The sequence below is a fragment of the Stylophora pistillata genome, chromosome 2 (genome assembly GCF_964205215.1).
Source record: "Stylophora pistillata chromosome 2, jaStyPist1.2, whole genome shotgun sequence".
Lineage (NCBI taxonomy): Eukaryota > Metazoa > Cnidaria > Anthozoa > Scleractinia > Pocilloporidae > Stylophora > Stylophora pistillata.
Window position 1 is genome coordinate 20,157,201 of NC_142520.1, and position 12,577 is coordinate 20,169,777.

Genomic DNA, 12,577 nt, shown 5'->3' on the forward strand with positions numbered 1-12,577 from the left:
TTCTTTATTTATGACTCAGGGAAATCATGTCAATTGCCATGCAGAGTCATGGTGCAAGCACAATGGCTACCTAATGAGCAAAAGGTTTTAACTAAACCTGAAGCTGTAGCTTCCTATAGGAAAGCCATTATGGGAACCTCAATATATAGACATGCCTATGATTACGTGTGGGTAATTAATTGGCACATGCTTCTTTGTATAAAAAAGTTTGCTTTTTCCAAATTAGGGATGTTGCAGTAAAGGCCTTAAAAAAGTTACAAAAAATTCATGTTCTAGCTAGTTACAGAAAAAGCCACTCAAAATCTGTTAACTTCTGCAGTGTAGGGAAAGATACTGGATTGAATCTCTCCATTCAGTGATGCTAATTTATGCTGCTAAGCGGATCCACTATGGGGGTGGCACCTTCAACATACACATGGAAGTAGCCATTCTTGATTGGTTAATAGACTTATGCTGTTGTTAATTGTGCACAATTGCTTTTGCACTTTTTGAATGCTATGCTTACTCTTTCTTATTGACTTATTTCTCTTGCAGAATGAAAATGTGAATAGAGAAATATTTTCTCTGAAGATGTACCAACATGCCAGGAATCCAAATCATCCGGCAGAGATCAGGGTGCTTACTGCAAAAACATTCAAATTCAGGGAAACCATCTGCTCTACATTTTTTTAATCTAAATAACTGATGTCCATTCTGCTTACCAGTGATTCTGACTTCTTGAGATAACTTTAAATGGGAGCTCAAATGTCTTGTAAAAGATGTGAGGTAACCAGGGAAGAATAATTACACCAACTGCTGGTACTAAGTAGTGAAGCATTCATGAGTATTACAGTGTAGGTATTATTTAAGGGACTTTCCATGCAGTTTTATTGATGTTTCCACCTCTTAATTTTGTTATGACTGTATATGTTTTATGAACTTATTCAATTGATATTTATAATTGCTCTCCTTGACATGGGCATTTGTATGAGAATTTGCTTATTCCCTTTTATGCCCCATGTAAGGAATGCCTGGAGGGTTAGGAAACCTTGACCTCACATCTTTTATAATAACACAATTGGGCATCTTTTCCCGCGCTGCATTAACTTGGTCCCTAAGTTCCACTTTTCTGGCCTGGTAAACAGGGTCTTTCCAGAGCCCACATTTCTTTAGAGATATCCAGTAAGTCTTATAATCTTTACAACGTCACATGTTATTTTCTGTGTGCGCTTCTCTATACTAAAGAGCTTTTTTAAGTCCTTTATTTCACATTGGATAAAGCTTCCCAACCTTATTTTTTTTTTATATTGAGTGGCTATGGCCTTTCACTTCCATGGCAGAAGAAAGAAAAATCAGGCTTTTCGACTGACTGCTCCATGAAATGACTAATCTACAATAGGTACGCTATTGGATGGGGCATGGGATTTCTTTGGCTGCCAATGCAAGCTACGAAACCATTGACCACGTTCATAAATGGCTGCTGGATTAATATTCTTTTGTTTGAATTCAAATTAGCCTTTCTGGCCTCACTTGAGATAATGTATTCTTTTGAATTTTGTACTGGAGAACGAGGCCAGAAAGGCTAATTTAAATTTCAACAAAAGAATATTAATCTGGTGGCCATTTATGAAAGTAGTCTATGAGGAGCCAATTTCTTCAGGGTATTTCTGAGAGAGCCATTAATGATTATCAATTTTCAGAAGATGTACTTAAACAGTCCGTGCCACTTAAATATATAAATCTTGTCTGTAAAACACAAAGTTAATTTTTTTTAATACTAAAAAAGAGGTCTGGCTGCTACATATCATTAAATGTCTTGGAGTTGACTTAAGGTTACCCAAGCTCAGTTTGTCAGATGATAATGTTGACAAGTTTGTTCAAAGTTTAGACATTGGTCATGTCACACAGATCCCAGGGGGCATCAGGTGTTTCTGATTATTGATTTGCACATGAGAGTTCCCCATCTTTCTTGTAAGCATGTCTGGTTCAATGAAAATGAAAATCATTTAATTTTTCAGTTCTCAGATGATGGAGCTCCTGAAACAAATGAGCTGACAGTGTCAATTGCAAGTACGTATGGTGTGCTGGAACTTTGGTGATCAGGTGTAAGTGTAAAAGAGAAAGATCAAATAATGCATGACCTCTGGAAGCAGCTCACTGAAGAGATGAAAATGTTTGAAGGTAATGTTTTCACTGTTTGTGATAAAGGGTGCATTGTTGAATTTCAGCCAGGAGCAGGCATGTCCTGGCAGAGCTGGGCAGCCAGTGAACTCAACCAGGCAGCTACATATCCTTCCTCAAATGCAAATGTTCATAAAGGAAACATGAACACTAAGGGGGGTAGTTTTGGAATGGGTAAAGATGACACCTGGAAACCTTACACTAAGGAAATGAGAACCTCTAATACTGAAAAGGTCAACAACGATTTTCTTGCCTCTCTTCCCCAAAACCTTTCAGAAAAAAAATTGAAATTCCAGAAAGTTACTGTTCATGGCTGAAAATGGTATCTGACAGTTTGATCTTCCTAGGATTGGGCATTTTCCAGACAAGGTAAGGCCAGAACCCATGCATTGTAAGATCAATGCCTGGCAACATTATATTGATCTCCTATACTTAGAGGCCATGGAAAGAGGAAAGTTTGATCCTTTTGTTTCTGCTCTGGGAGCACCTATAGGGAATAGAGACTCTTTTGAGGGTTTCTGGTACAGACAGTGTTGGGGAGCGTGCTAGGAAGCAGGAGATGTTACAGAAGTCAAAGGTGGACCTAAAGCAATACCTGCAGAAGAGAAGTTTTCCTCATGTAAGGCATACATCAGGTAGGGGGGGTGGGGGGTGTGGACTGGGATACTTGGCTTCAAGAGTAAAAGAACATTTTAGTGATGAAGCCAACAGGTATAACAAGTTACCAGTTAGGCTTAGTGGCAATCAAGCCATTGCATTGGCTTCATATTACCATTGTTGACTTGACACTTAAGAAAGTGAAGACGAAACAGAGGCATAAACAATCCAACGATTGGCTCTTAGGAAGATAGGTGAGTGTCTGAGGAATGCAGGGGGAATTTAAAAGAATAGAGACCAATTCTGCCCAGGTTGCAGAACTGAAAGAAATGTGTAGTATCTATTTTAACTTGATGTCTTTGCTTTTTTCATCCAGTTTAACAGAAGTTGCGTAAGCACACAGGAGACGCTTTTAGAGATGATACAATGCGAAAGTTGCATAAGCATGCGTAGACTAGATCACGAGGTTGTAACAGGAGATGCGTGGGAGATGATAAAATCAGTTTTTGTGTGTGAGAGCAGAAATTAAGAGAGACGTTGTGAAAACAAAGAGGAGAATAAAACAAGATTTATTAAGGACAATTTTCGAGTATGTGAGTTAGTGTACCCCACAAGTTTGGTACATTTGTGTTGATGTCACAACACATGGACAGTTGGATATGCCATTCCCTATCTCATCCCTAAACATTAGCAAGTCTTGCTGTTACCTAATTAATTGTGAGGCTAGATCGTATTCAAATTCATTAGCTTTTGTAAATTTGAGTCTTTTCCAAATCCTTCTCGATCATAGCGCAGCACGTAAAATGAGGTTCAAATTATTGGTTATCTAGACCTACTGAAGCTGACATGAGAGCCATCAAATCGATTTTACCGCCGTTCGCGCAAAATCAAAATGCAATGGAACTTAAAGTATTTTGTCTAAATATAATTTATCCAGACGGCTAGGGGATTTTCAATTTTTTCATATTGCACACCTCAAGGCGCTATTTAGGGAGGGCCGCTCTTAAGTAATTAAGTTTAATTTGATCTACGAAAAAATTCGGCCAAAGTCGCTCACCATGTAAAAGTTTGTTTAGAATGACGTTATTTTATTACTTTCTTTATATTTATATCCGAAGTGATCACTTCAAATTTCTGAAAAAAGGAGCCTTTTCCTGTTCAATGTTGTACACTTTTCTCATCCAAAAAATATTTCTATCAGATTTTAAAAACAATTTTCATCTAAAAGACTTGAAAAAAGGACAAAATAGAAACAACACACCAGACCCCCATTGCACCCTAATTGTAGCACATCCCTTAATCCAGTTTAACAGAAATATAAACAACAGTAAATAGTCAAATTGAAGTACGGTTATAAGGAACCGGGAGTCTCAGCAAAGGCCTTAAAGAATCGGTGGGGGTCGTGAGTTATCTAACATCTTCCTGTATTTTGTGATAATGTGCAGAGAAGAGAGCTGAATCGTTCACCACTGGTATTTTGTTACTTCATTGAGCTAAAGAAACATGGTTCGGAGACACTGGAAGGGGGGGTCTGGATTTAGGAAGGACTAGTACACGGGATTCGTACCCCTAGCTCCTAAGTCTTGAACATTTTTTTCACATCCAAATAATTTGTAAATTTCGCGTATACCATGATAATGTTTCATAGACGCTTGGAAAGAAATAAAGGGAAATGACATCATCGTTTACAGTTATTGCACTGTAAGTGAAATGACTGGCTCATTTAAGCTGGGTTGTCACTATAGGTGTCACTATATAAGCTGCTTTTTCTTTTTTTTTTGTTTTTTTTTGTTTTTGTTTTTTTGTTTGTGCTTTTTCATTTGTCCGTGCAAAGATGGATAAACAGAAGAAGACTGAAACACAGCCTTGAACACTGAACTACATAGAACATTCTTGACTTGATAACGAGACTACTTAAGGAATAGGGAAAAGGTCTAACGGTAAACTTGACCCTAGAATGATCCCTCAACAAATTTTTCTTCGATAATCCATTTTTGCGAACGAATACAATGCCTGTTTTAGAAAAAAATTTCTTAGTCTATGTTTAGTACGGCTTTACTCGGGACATGACCACTGATATACATCAAATATGCAATATAACACACGCATTCAAATGTCTGTTTTGAAGGTGGGATTTGAATTGTTCTTCTTACACCAATATTAAGAGAGACTCCAAACTTACAGCCTACTCAGCTGGGTATTGTGACTGAAAATGCCTGATGGTAATTTCTTCAAATGGATGTTCCTCACGGACCTGTCAAAATTTAGTAAATGTAGTGTCAATTACATAGTATTTGACAACAAATTTCAGAGAGAAAATGTGCTTGAATCTATTCCTCATGTACTGATACGAGGGCCTAAAACATACACTTCATCAAACCAATGTTGTCATTGACCTGATATCTCCATTTTAGTCTGACATCTCAAGGCACCAGAGAGGATAACAAGCTATAATCTGTGTCAGTATATATAAATTAAGACAAATTCGATCTCTTTAGCTCTGAGAACAACTTGATTCTTTACAAATGCTTTTTTCACCCTCCTCCTATTACCATTTTTTTTTTTAAAAGAAGGCTTCACATTACACAGATAAATGAGATTTGTATTTAAAAGGAGTAATTCTCTATACTGATAGCATAATTGCATAGACGAATCAGACATCATTGTTAGTCAAATAATAAACAAGCTTTTAGCTGGTAGGTTTGGGTAATACCATAATTCTATTTATTTACTCCGGTGTATTTCTTTCTACAAGATACAAAGATTAAATTTTAAAATATTTGCTTGCATTAATAAACATATTTCCTTCAGAACTTTGTTTCAAATTACATTCACATTTGTCATTCTTTTACAACGATATTTGACTCGTCGCTGTAACTTTGAAGCACGCGACCATCCTCAGGAATTTTCTCCAAGTGCCGCTTCTTGAGAAACTTCTCTCCCTTAAATCTCGCCGGAGACCAAATTTCTCTGCTGTGTCGAGCCTTTGGAAACTGAGCGTGATTTTCTCACCATTCTTGGTCTCTCATCCCATAGTTGCATTTATTTTCTGCCAAACGAACCCTCCTTACGCATTTTTTCTCCGTTTAAAAACTTCATCTTGGTATTTCAAAACCGGTCTCCTCTCTCTGTCTCATCCTCCATGCCTAAATGCCTTAAACATAGTTTGTTTGATGTGATCGCGCTGTCATTATTTGCCGCCACTTTTGAATAGGCCTTTACTTCTCGTGCCAACTGCCGTTGACGATTTCTCCGCCAGCGCGCATCAGAGTTGCGGGAGGAGAACCCTAGGCAACTGACCATCATTTGCTTGGGTGCTAGGAATTCATCTCTAATGACTGATCTGCGGCTCAATATTCATGATTTCCATGCCTCATATCCTGAGCCACTTCTGCAGGATCTGCTATGATTCCAGTGTGTTCTCCTATTTTAAATTTGTCTTCTAGGAAGGCCTTCTGCTTAGCACTAAAATGGAAAGCCTTTCTCGAAGATCACAATGCCCAGCTCTGCGGTAACTCCTGAATTGTTTACTCTGCAATCTCAGAATTGGCAATATAGTTCTGTGCACTAGATCCTTCCTGATGTTTTTCAAAGGCATCTTTGCCTTGTCGAGAAGCGTGTGCCTTCCCTCTGTAAATATGCACTTGCCGTGCTGTATACGCCGCAACACTTTGCAGTGGTGCTGAAAAGTGCTCACAATCCTTCAACTTAAAAAGAAAAAAAGATCGGCGTGTTTGTTGGCAATGGATGCAACTTCTCTTCTTAAACGATGTCTTCTGTCTTTTCTTGAAGAGGAGACTGTTTTTTTTTCAAACAAAAGGATGTCTTGCCATTTCTTTGTCCACCTAAATGAGTGGAATAATGAAAAAAAAAACAAAAATTTCCCAAAAACTTAGTTCGCGACGGATTTGGACAAATAACGCTTCAGACTGTTCCTAAATACGCGTTCTTTCCATTGAGAAAATCGTTGGTCACATTTATGGTTCGGTTTATTCTCAAGCGAAGTTCAAATATTGTTTATCTAGACCTAGTGAAGCTGACATGAGAGCCACCAAATCGATTTTACCGCCGTTGGGGTAATATAAAAATGCAATGGAACTTAAAGTATTTTGTCTAGATATAATTCATCCAGACGTATATTCTGCCAAAGCTAGGGTATCTTCAATTTTATCATATTGCACACCTCCAGGCGCTATTTCGGGTGGGCCGCTCTTAAGTAATTAAGTTTCATTTGATCTAAGAAAAGATTCGGCCAAAGTCGCTCATCATGTAAAAGTTTGTTTAGAATGATGCTATTTTATTACTTTCTTTGTATTTATATCCGAAGTTATCACCTCAATTTTTTGAAAAAAGGAGTTTCTTCCTGTTCAATATTGTACACTTTTCTCATCCACAAAATATTTCTATTAGATTTTAAAAACAATTTTCAACGAAAAGACTTGGAAAAAGGACGAAATGGAACCAACACACCAGACCCCTATTGCACCCTAATTCTAGCGCATCCCTTAATCCAGTTTAACAGAAATATAAACAACAGTAAATGATAAAATTGAAGTACGGTTATAAGGAACCGGATGTCCTCTATAAAGGCCTTAGAGAATAGGGGGTTCGTGAGTTATCTAACACCTTCCTGTATTTTGTGATAATGTGCAGAGAAAAGAGCTGAGGTGTTCACCAATGGTATTTTGTTACTTAATTGAGATAAAGAAACGTGCTTTAGAGACACTAGAATATGGAGTCTGGATTTAGGAAGGACTAGTACACGGGATTTGTACCTCCTCCAAAATCTTCAGCACTTTTTTCAGATCAACAAAATTCCTAAATTTCGCGTAGGGGATAAGGGGTGAGTAAATTAACAGCAATGGTTTTGAGTGGGAAGTATTGGATTAGTCATATAAAGATTACATTAAAGATTACATAAAAGTTGTTTTATTGTGCACGCACAGATTCATATGATACGATCAGGCTTATTTCCCAAGACAGGGAGGCCGGAATAAAATATGTATCTCTGTTGAGGAATCAGCTGGAGCTTTTAAAAATCAAAAGAAACCTGACATAGTAGTCTTGCATTCAAGCTCTATTGGACAAACTTTGCATATTTTATGATTAGTGATGTTCATTTTTAAGGGTGGATAAGTACGATTATTCGCACACGGATTTGTCGAAATCGGAATAAGCTGAAAGTTTGAATGTTTTAGATAAGGCTGCTACCATATTCTATTCTATCCTATTCTTTCCGCTATTGGTTTTAAACAATTTTTTTTCAGTTTTCATCTAAATCTTAACAAAATATTTCTGGTTCAATATTGAACACCTTTCGAATACGTTGAATGTTCCCACCGTCCCACGTCAAATTAAAACTTAGAAGTAAAAAGCTTAGAAAACTTCAAAATAACTTGTAACAAAAGGAAACAAGGTAACCAAGTCCTGGTTACACTGTAACTGAAGAGTCAGAAAAAAGTGTAATTCAGAAGCTTTCCTTTTTCCCTTTCTTTTTGTCAAGGAGCCTTTGAAATAGCGTATCAATTTTTCGTAATAAGGCGCTGTGCAGTCATGCAAAATAAAAAGCTTAACCCTGTGGAAAGGAGGCTTTTTCTTTGCCGTTATGAAATGTAAGGAAAGATCATATTTTCGCAATTTTTGCAATTAATTTACAAATGTCTTTCATCTGTACTCTATGATGATGTATGTAGCGAACGAATTTTTCTCAGCTATTGCATGTTTTTTAGAATTTCCTAGTTTTAAGTGTAGGTGCGGCTTTTTAAAGATGTACAATTCACCCAGTTAGAAGAAGTGGTCCGGGTCATTTCGAGTCCAAAAATCGATTTCCTTAAAACTTTGCGCATGAATCTTTCCTACTCTAAAGTTAATCGAAACCTCATTGGCTTTTCAAGAATTGTGCATAATTTAATTTGTCGATCTGGGCGATATTCACTTAACCCCTAATGCGAAGGTCCATTTTTAAGAGTGGCTATATGGGGTGATGGCTTTTACGGCTAACGGTTGATATTTTGACGAATTCATGGTTAACGGGATAATTTTTTTTTTTCATTTTTAGCACCAGCATCATATTAATTCGCATAATTGAGTTGCAAAACACGTAATGACTCTAACCTCTCGATTTTTCTTTTTGGAATACGGAAGAAGGTTCTTTTTTTTTTTTCCTTTCTTATTGCGTGAGCGTTGAAAATTGTAATGAGTTTATTACAGCCGATCTCAAGTCTCTACATCTTCGATGATATCCTTGCTCTATTCTGCCACGTTATAGTATTTTCAATAATTTGAATATTTTCGTAAATATCATCTCTCGAACCCTACTAAGGCCTAAATCTTCACAAATGATGATTACTCCCCTGGCACACCACACCAAGAGTTCATAAAATGAGGAAACTTATCCCCGCGACCCATGATTTATTTTCAATTTCGGAGGGCACATTTATGCAAGTGTATTTTCTTATATTTCCTGACGAAAACTTCTGACACATTCTAATAATGAGCAATCACAGTGGAACCCCTCAAAACCGGACGCCCTTGGGACCGGAGGAACTGTCCGGTTTAGAGGGGTGTCCGGAGTACTAAGGTTTTACCCATAAGGCAATTTTATGCAGCAGAATGTATTTTATGACTGCATGGTACTACATGGTACTTACAGTACATGGAAACTAGGCTAAGAACCTGTGGACATGGTTGATATATACAGATATCATAACGATTGTCTGATTGACGACTACAAAGTGTGGCCTTATCTATCGGTATTTTATTTTAAACAATAGTACATTTTTTTTTAACTTTCTTTAACTAGTGAATATGTCTGATAATTTCAGTGTAGTAACTGTTACAACTATCTCTTCAACACTTTCGTTTTCCCTGTGCATTGTCCTTTTACATTGCCTGCAGGATTCAAATTAGGAGGAATAGTCTTCCCTTTTGACTTACAGATATCTTATGTTGGTATTGTTCATGAATATCTCTTTTGGTAAGTCCTCCAACTGGTTATTGTGCAAGGACCTGTCAACAAATGATGGCAGTTAGTTTGTGTAACGAGCGTTCAGCTGCGTTGCTGATATAAATGCATTATCGTTATCATCAATATCTTCGAGTGGTGAGAAATGTTTTGGGTAAGAAGGAAAGCTACTGATACTGCAAGACATTCATACTTTGAGCCAAACGTGTCCACTGCATTATTACATTTCGTTTGATCGCGCGGAGCCGATATATTAGTTATCCATCCATGCAACATGTATTAGCCATTGGCCAATTCTATTTTTTAAAAATCCACAGGGCGTTTGTGCTTTCTTTGGTGGCATTTCTTTTACCATTAAGAAATGAGCTCAGGACAGAGTCATTTTGTCAAGGAGCATTTGAAATAGCGTATCAATTTTTCGTAACAGGGTCCTGCGCAGTAATGCAAAATTAAAAGCCTAACCCTGTGGAAAGGAGGCTTTTTCTTCGTCATTATGAAATGTAAGGAGAGATAATTTTTTGGCAATTTTGGCAATTAATTTATAAATGTCTTTCACATGATTTCTATGATGATATTTTGGCCAATTTACGGTTAACGGATACATATTATTTTCATTGTCGGCAGTGGAACCCACTGATTCGCATAATTGAGTTGCAAAGCACGAAATAAGGACTCTTAAGCCTTCGATCTTTCTTTTGGAAATACGGTATGTTTAATTCTTTTTCTTCCTTTTTTCCGCGAGCTTTGAAAATTGTGATGAGTGTATTACAACCAATCTCAAGTCTCTACATCTTGGAAGATTTCCTTGCTCTATTCTGCTACGTTTATAGTATTTTCGACAATTTGAATATTTTCCCAAATATCATCTCTCGACCCTTACTAAGGCGTAAATCTTCAGAAATGATGATTACTCCCTGAGCACACCGCACCAAGAGATTATAAACTGAGAAAACTTATCCCCGTGACCCATGATGTATTTGAAATGTCGCGCCACGCTGGGAAGTTATTCTTATTTATACCTCCCGTGGTCATCATATTTCAAAATGCAATTTGTCCGTGAGTGAAGAGATCTCAAGTTAGATAGAAACTGTCAATAGGAAGTAAGACTAAAATGGCCAAGAAATATTTCGGGACGACAGACTTATTCAAAACAGTTTTTGATTTGCTGTTAGAAGTGAAAAACGTACGAATTTCTTACGTGTACAAAGCCCACGCGGTAAAATTCATTAGGCTTAGATAGTCGTTTACTTGCCTTGAAGGCCAGAATTTGCGCAGCGTTATGTTGAAAATTCTGAAAAAACTTCGATTTGACGCGAAATCTTCTATTAAACAATACTTTTTGAACACATTGTTACTCGAACATAATATTTACCGGGCCATCGAATCGTCAAATCGTCGCTACGCCCTGCTTGAAGTCCGAAAGTTCGGTTTTCACTTTACGTTTGTCATGGTCAAAGCACATTTGCTATATAAAGAAACACTTCTCACAAAAAGTTGGTGCCTTAAAACGTATGCGGAAATAAATTACCCCCTAACCCTATTATAACTTGTTTTTAATTGAGCTTTTTGGGGTGACTAGCAAATAACCCATTTCCAGGAAACAAACAATGGAGGAAGTATACAAAACTTTATATGATTTTTAAGAAGATAAAATTTTCTTTCCAACTAAGAATTTTTTTTGATTGACGGGCGGCCCCCTGCAGAGTTCTCGCGTCATATATACAGTTAAAGCCATGCTCAACCAAGTAAAATTTGAGAATATTTCTCTCCTGTGGTCGAGAGTTTAGTGGCTGAAGGGGATTTTAGACTCAAGAATGTAAGTTTAGGGTCTTGCAATTAAGTTAAAATATCTCACAGATTTCAACAGTATTCTATTTGATTGACAGGTGACATCCAATTTGTCACGCTTTCCATGCTCATTTTACAACTTATGTTAGATATGCAACTTTCAAATGCCTCATTGGCAATATGAGTTGAAAACTCTGTAAAATATGCTAGGGTATTTTCCCCTACCAATATACACCTTACTAAGGTTCAGTTGCACCAAAAAAAAGATAAAATTTGTGATGAGCAAGCTGGATAGAGTGTCACACAACACCCAAACTCAATGACAACAAAAGATAATTGTCTGAATTAAGTGCAGTTTAATTAACAAAAAACCCAATTACATGTTAAAACTTAGGCTCTCAAATATATCAATCTCTTAAATGATCACATTCAGCAGTGTGCCACCTCTGAAAACAATTACGATCAAGTTGAAGGCAGAGGGGAATATTACAAACTGCACACTGCCAGGGGGTTTTCATTTGCTTCTTGTCAAACTCATAACATAGCTTACACTTTTTTCTGCCCAAAGAAGCCTTAGTGGATTTATTGTCAAGTCCCTCTGGTGAAATGGCTACTGGACAATGATCAACCCTACAATTATACTTTCTTGGACGGCCAGGTCCAGGTGAAGGATTCTGTGCCATTTCACTCCTTGATTTCAGCTGAAATGAAAGAATCATCCAGTATTGCGACCAACGGTCTGACCATAAGTGAAATGGTGTGCATGGAAGACACATTAAAAGTATTTTTATTTTGGTCAAAAATTAGAAGATAGTGAGTCTTGTTGACTCTCATTCCCATAATTTAGCTTATTGTGATTTTATTTGGCACCAACACATCGTTCGGCCGTTCAAAGTGCGAGCAGTCGTACAGTTGTCTTTTCAAAACTCGCGCCGTGTAACTTCGGCTTACATCCTCAAGCCCCTTGCACACATCGGTTGGCTGAGCCTTCAGATTATTCCCACTGAGACTAGCGGCGTCATAAATACTGCATGCGCAATATTATCGCTGACAATGGCTCTAAGTAAG

The 12,577-nt window shown here is 37.4% G+C and overlaps 1 protein-coding gene and 1 pseudogene across 2 annotated transcripts in view; one reads left to right on the plus strand and one right to left on the minus strand.

Annotated features, from left to right (window-relative positions):
• Positions 1–3,339, plus strand: part of LOC148737660 (uncharacterized) — a 6,130-nt pseudogene extending 2,791 nt beyond the window's left edge. The window contains exons 4-5 of the transcript XR_015996318.1: positions 1–2,795; positions 3,134–3,339. The exon at positions 1–2,795 is cut by the window's left edge and continues 453 nt beyond it. The product of XR_015996318.1 is annotated as an uncharacterized LOC148737660 (transcript). The remainder of the gene's footprint in view (positions 2,796–3,133) is intronic.
• The window catches only part of LOC111347678 (uncharacterized), a 724,620-nt gene that overhangs the window by 617,829 nt on the left and 94,214 nt on the right, over positions 1–12,577 (minus strand). The gene's annotated exons all lie outside the window — the stretch shown is intronic.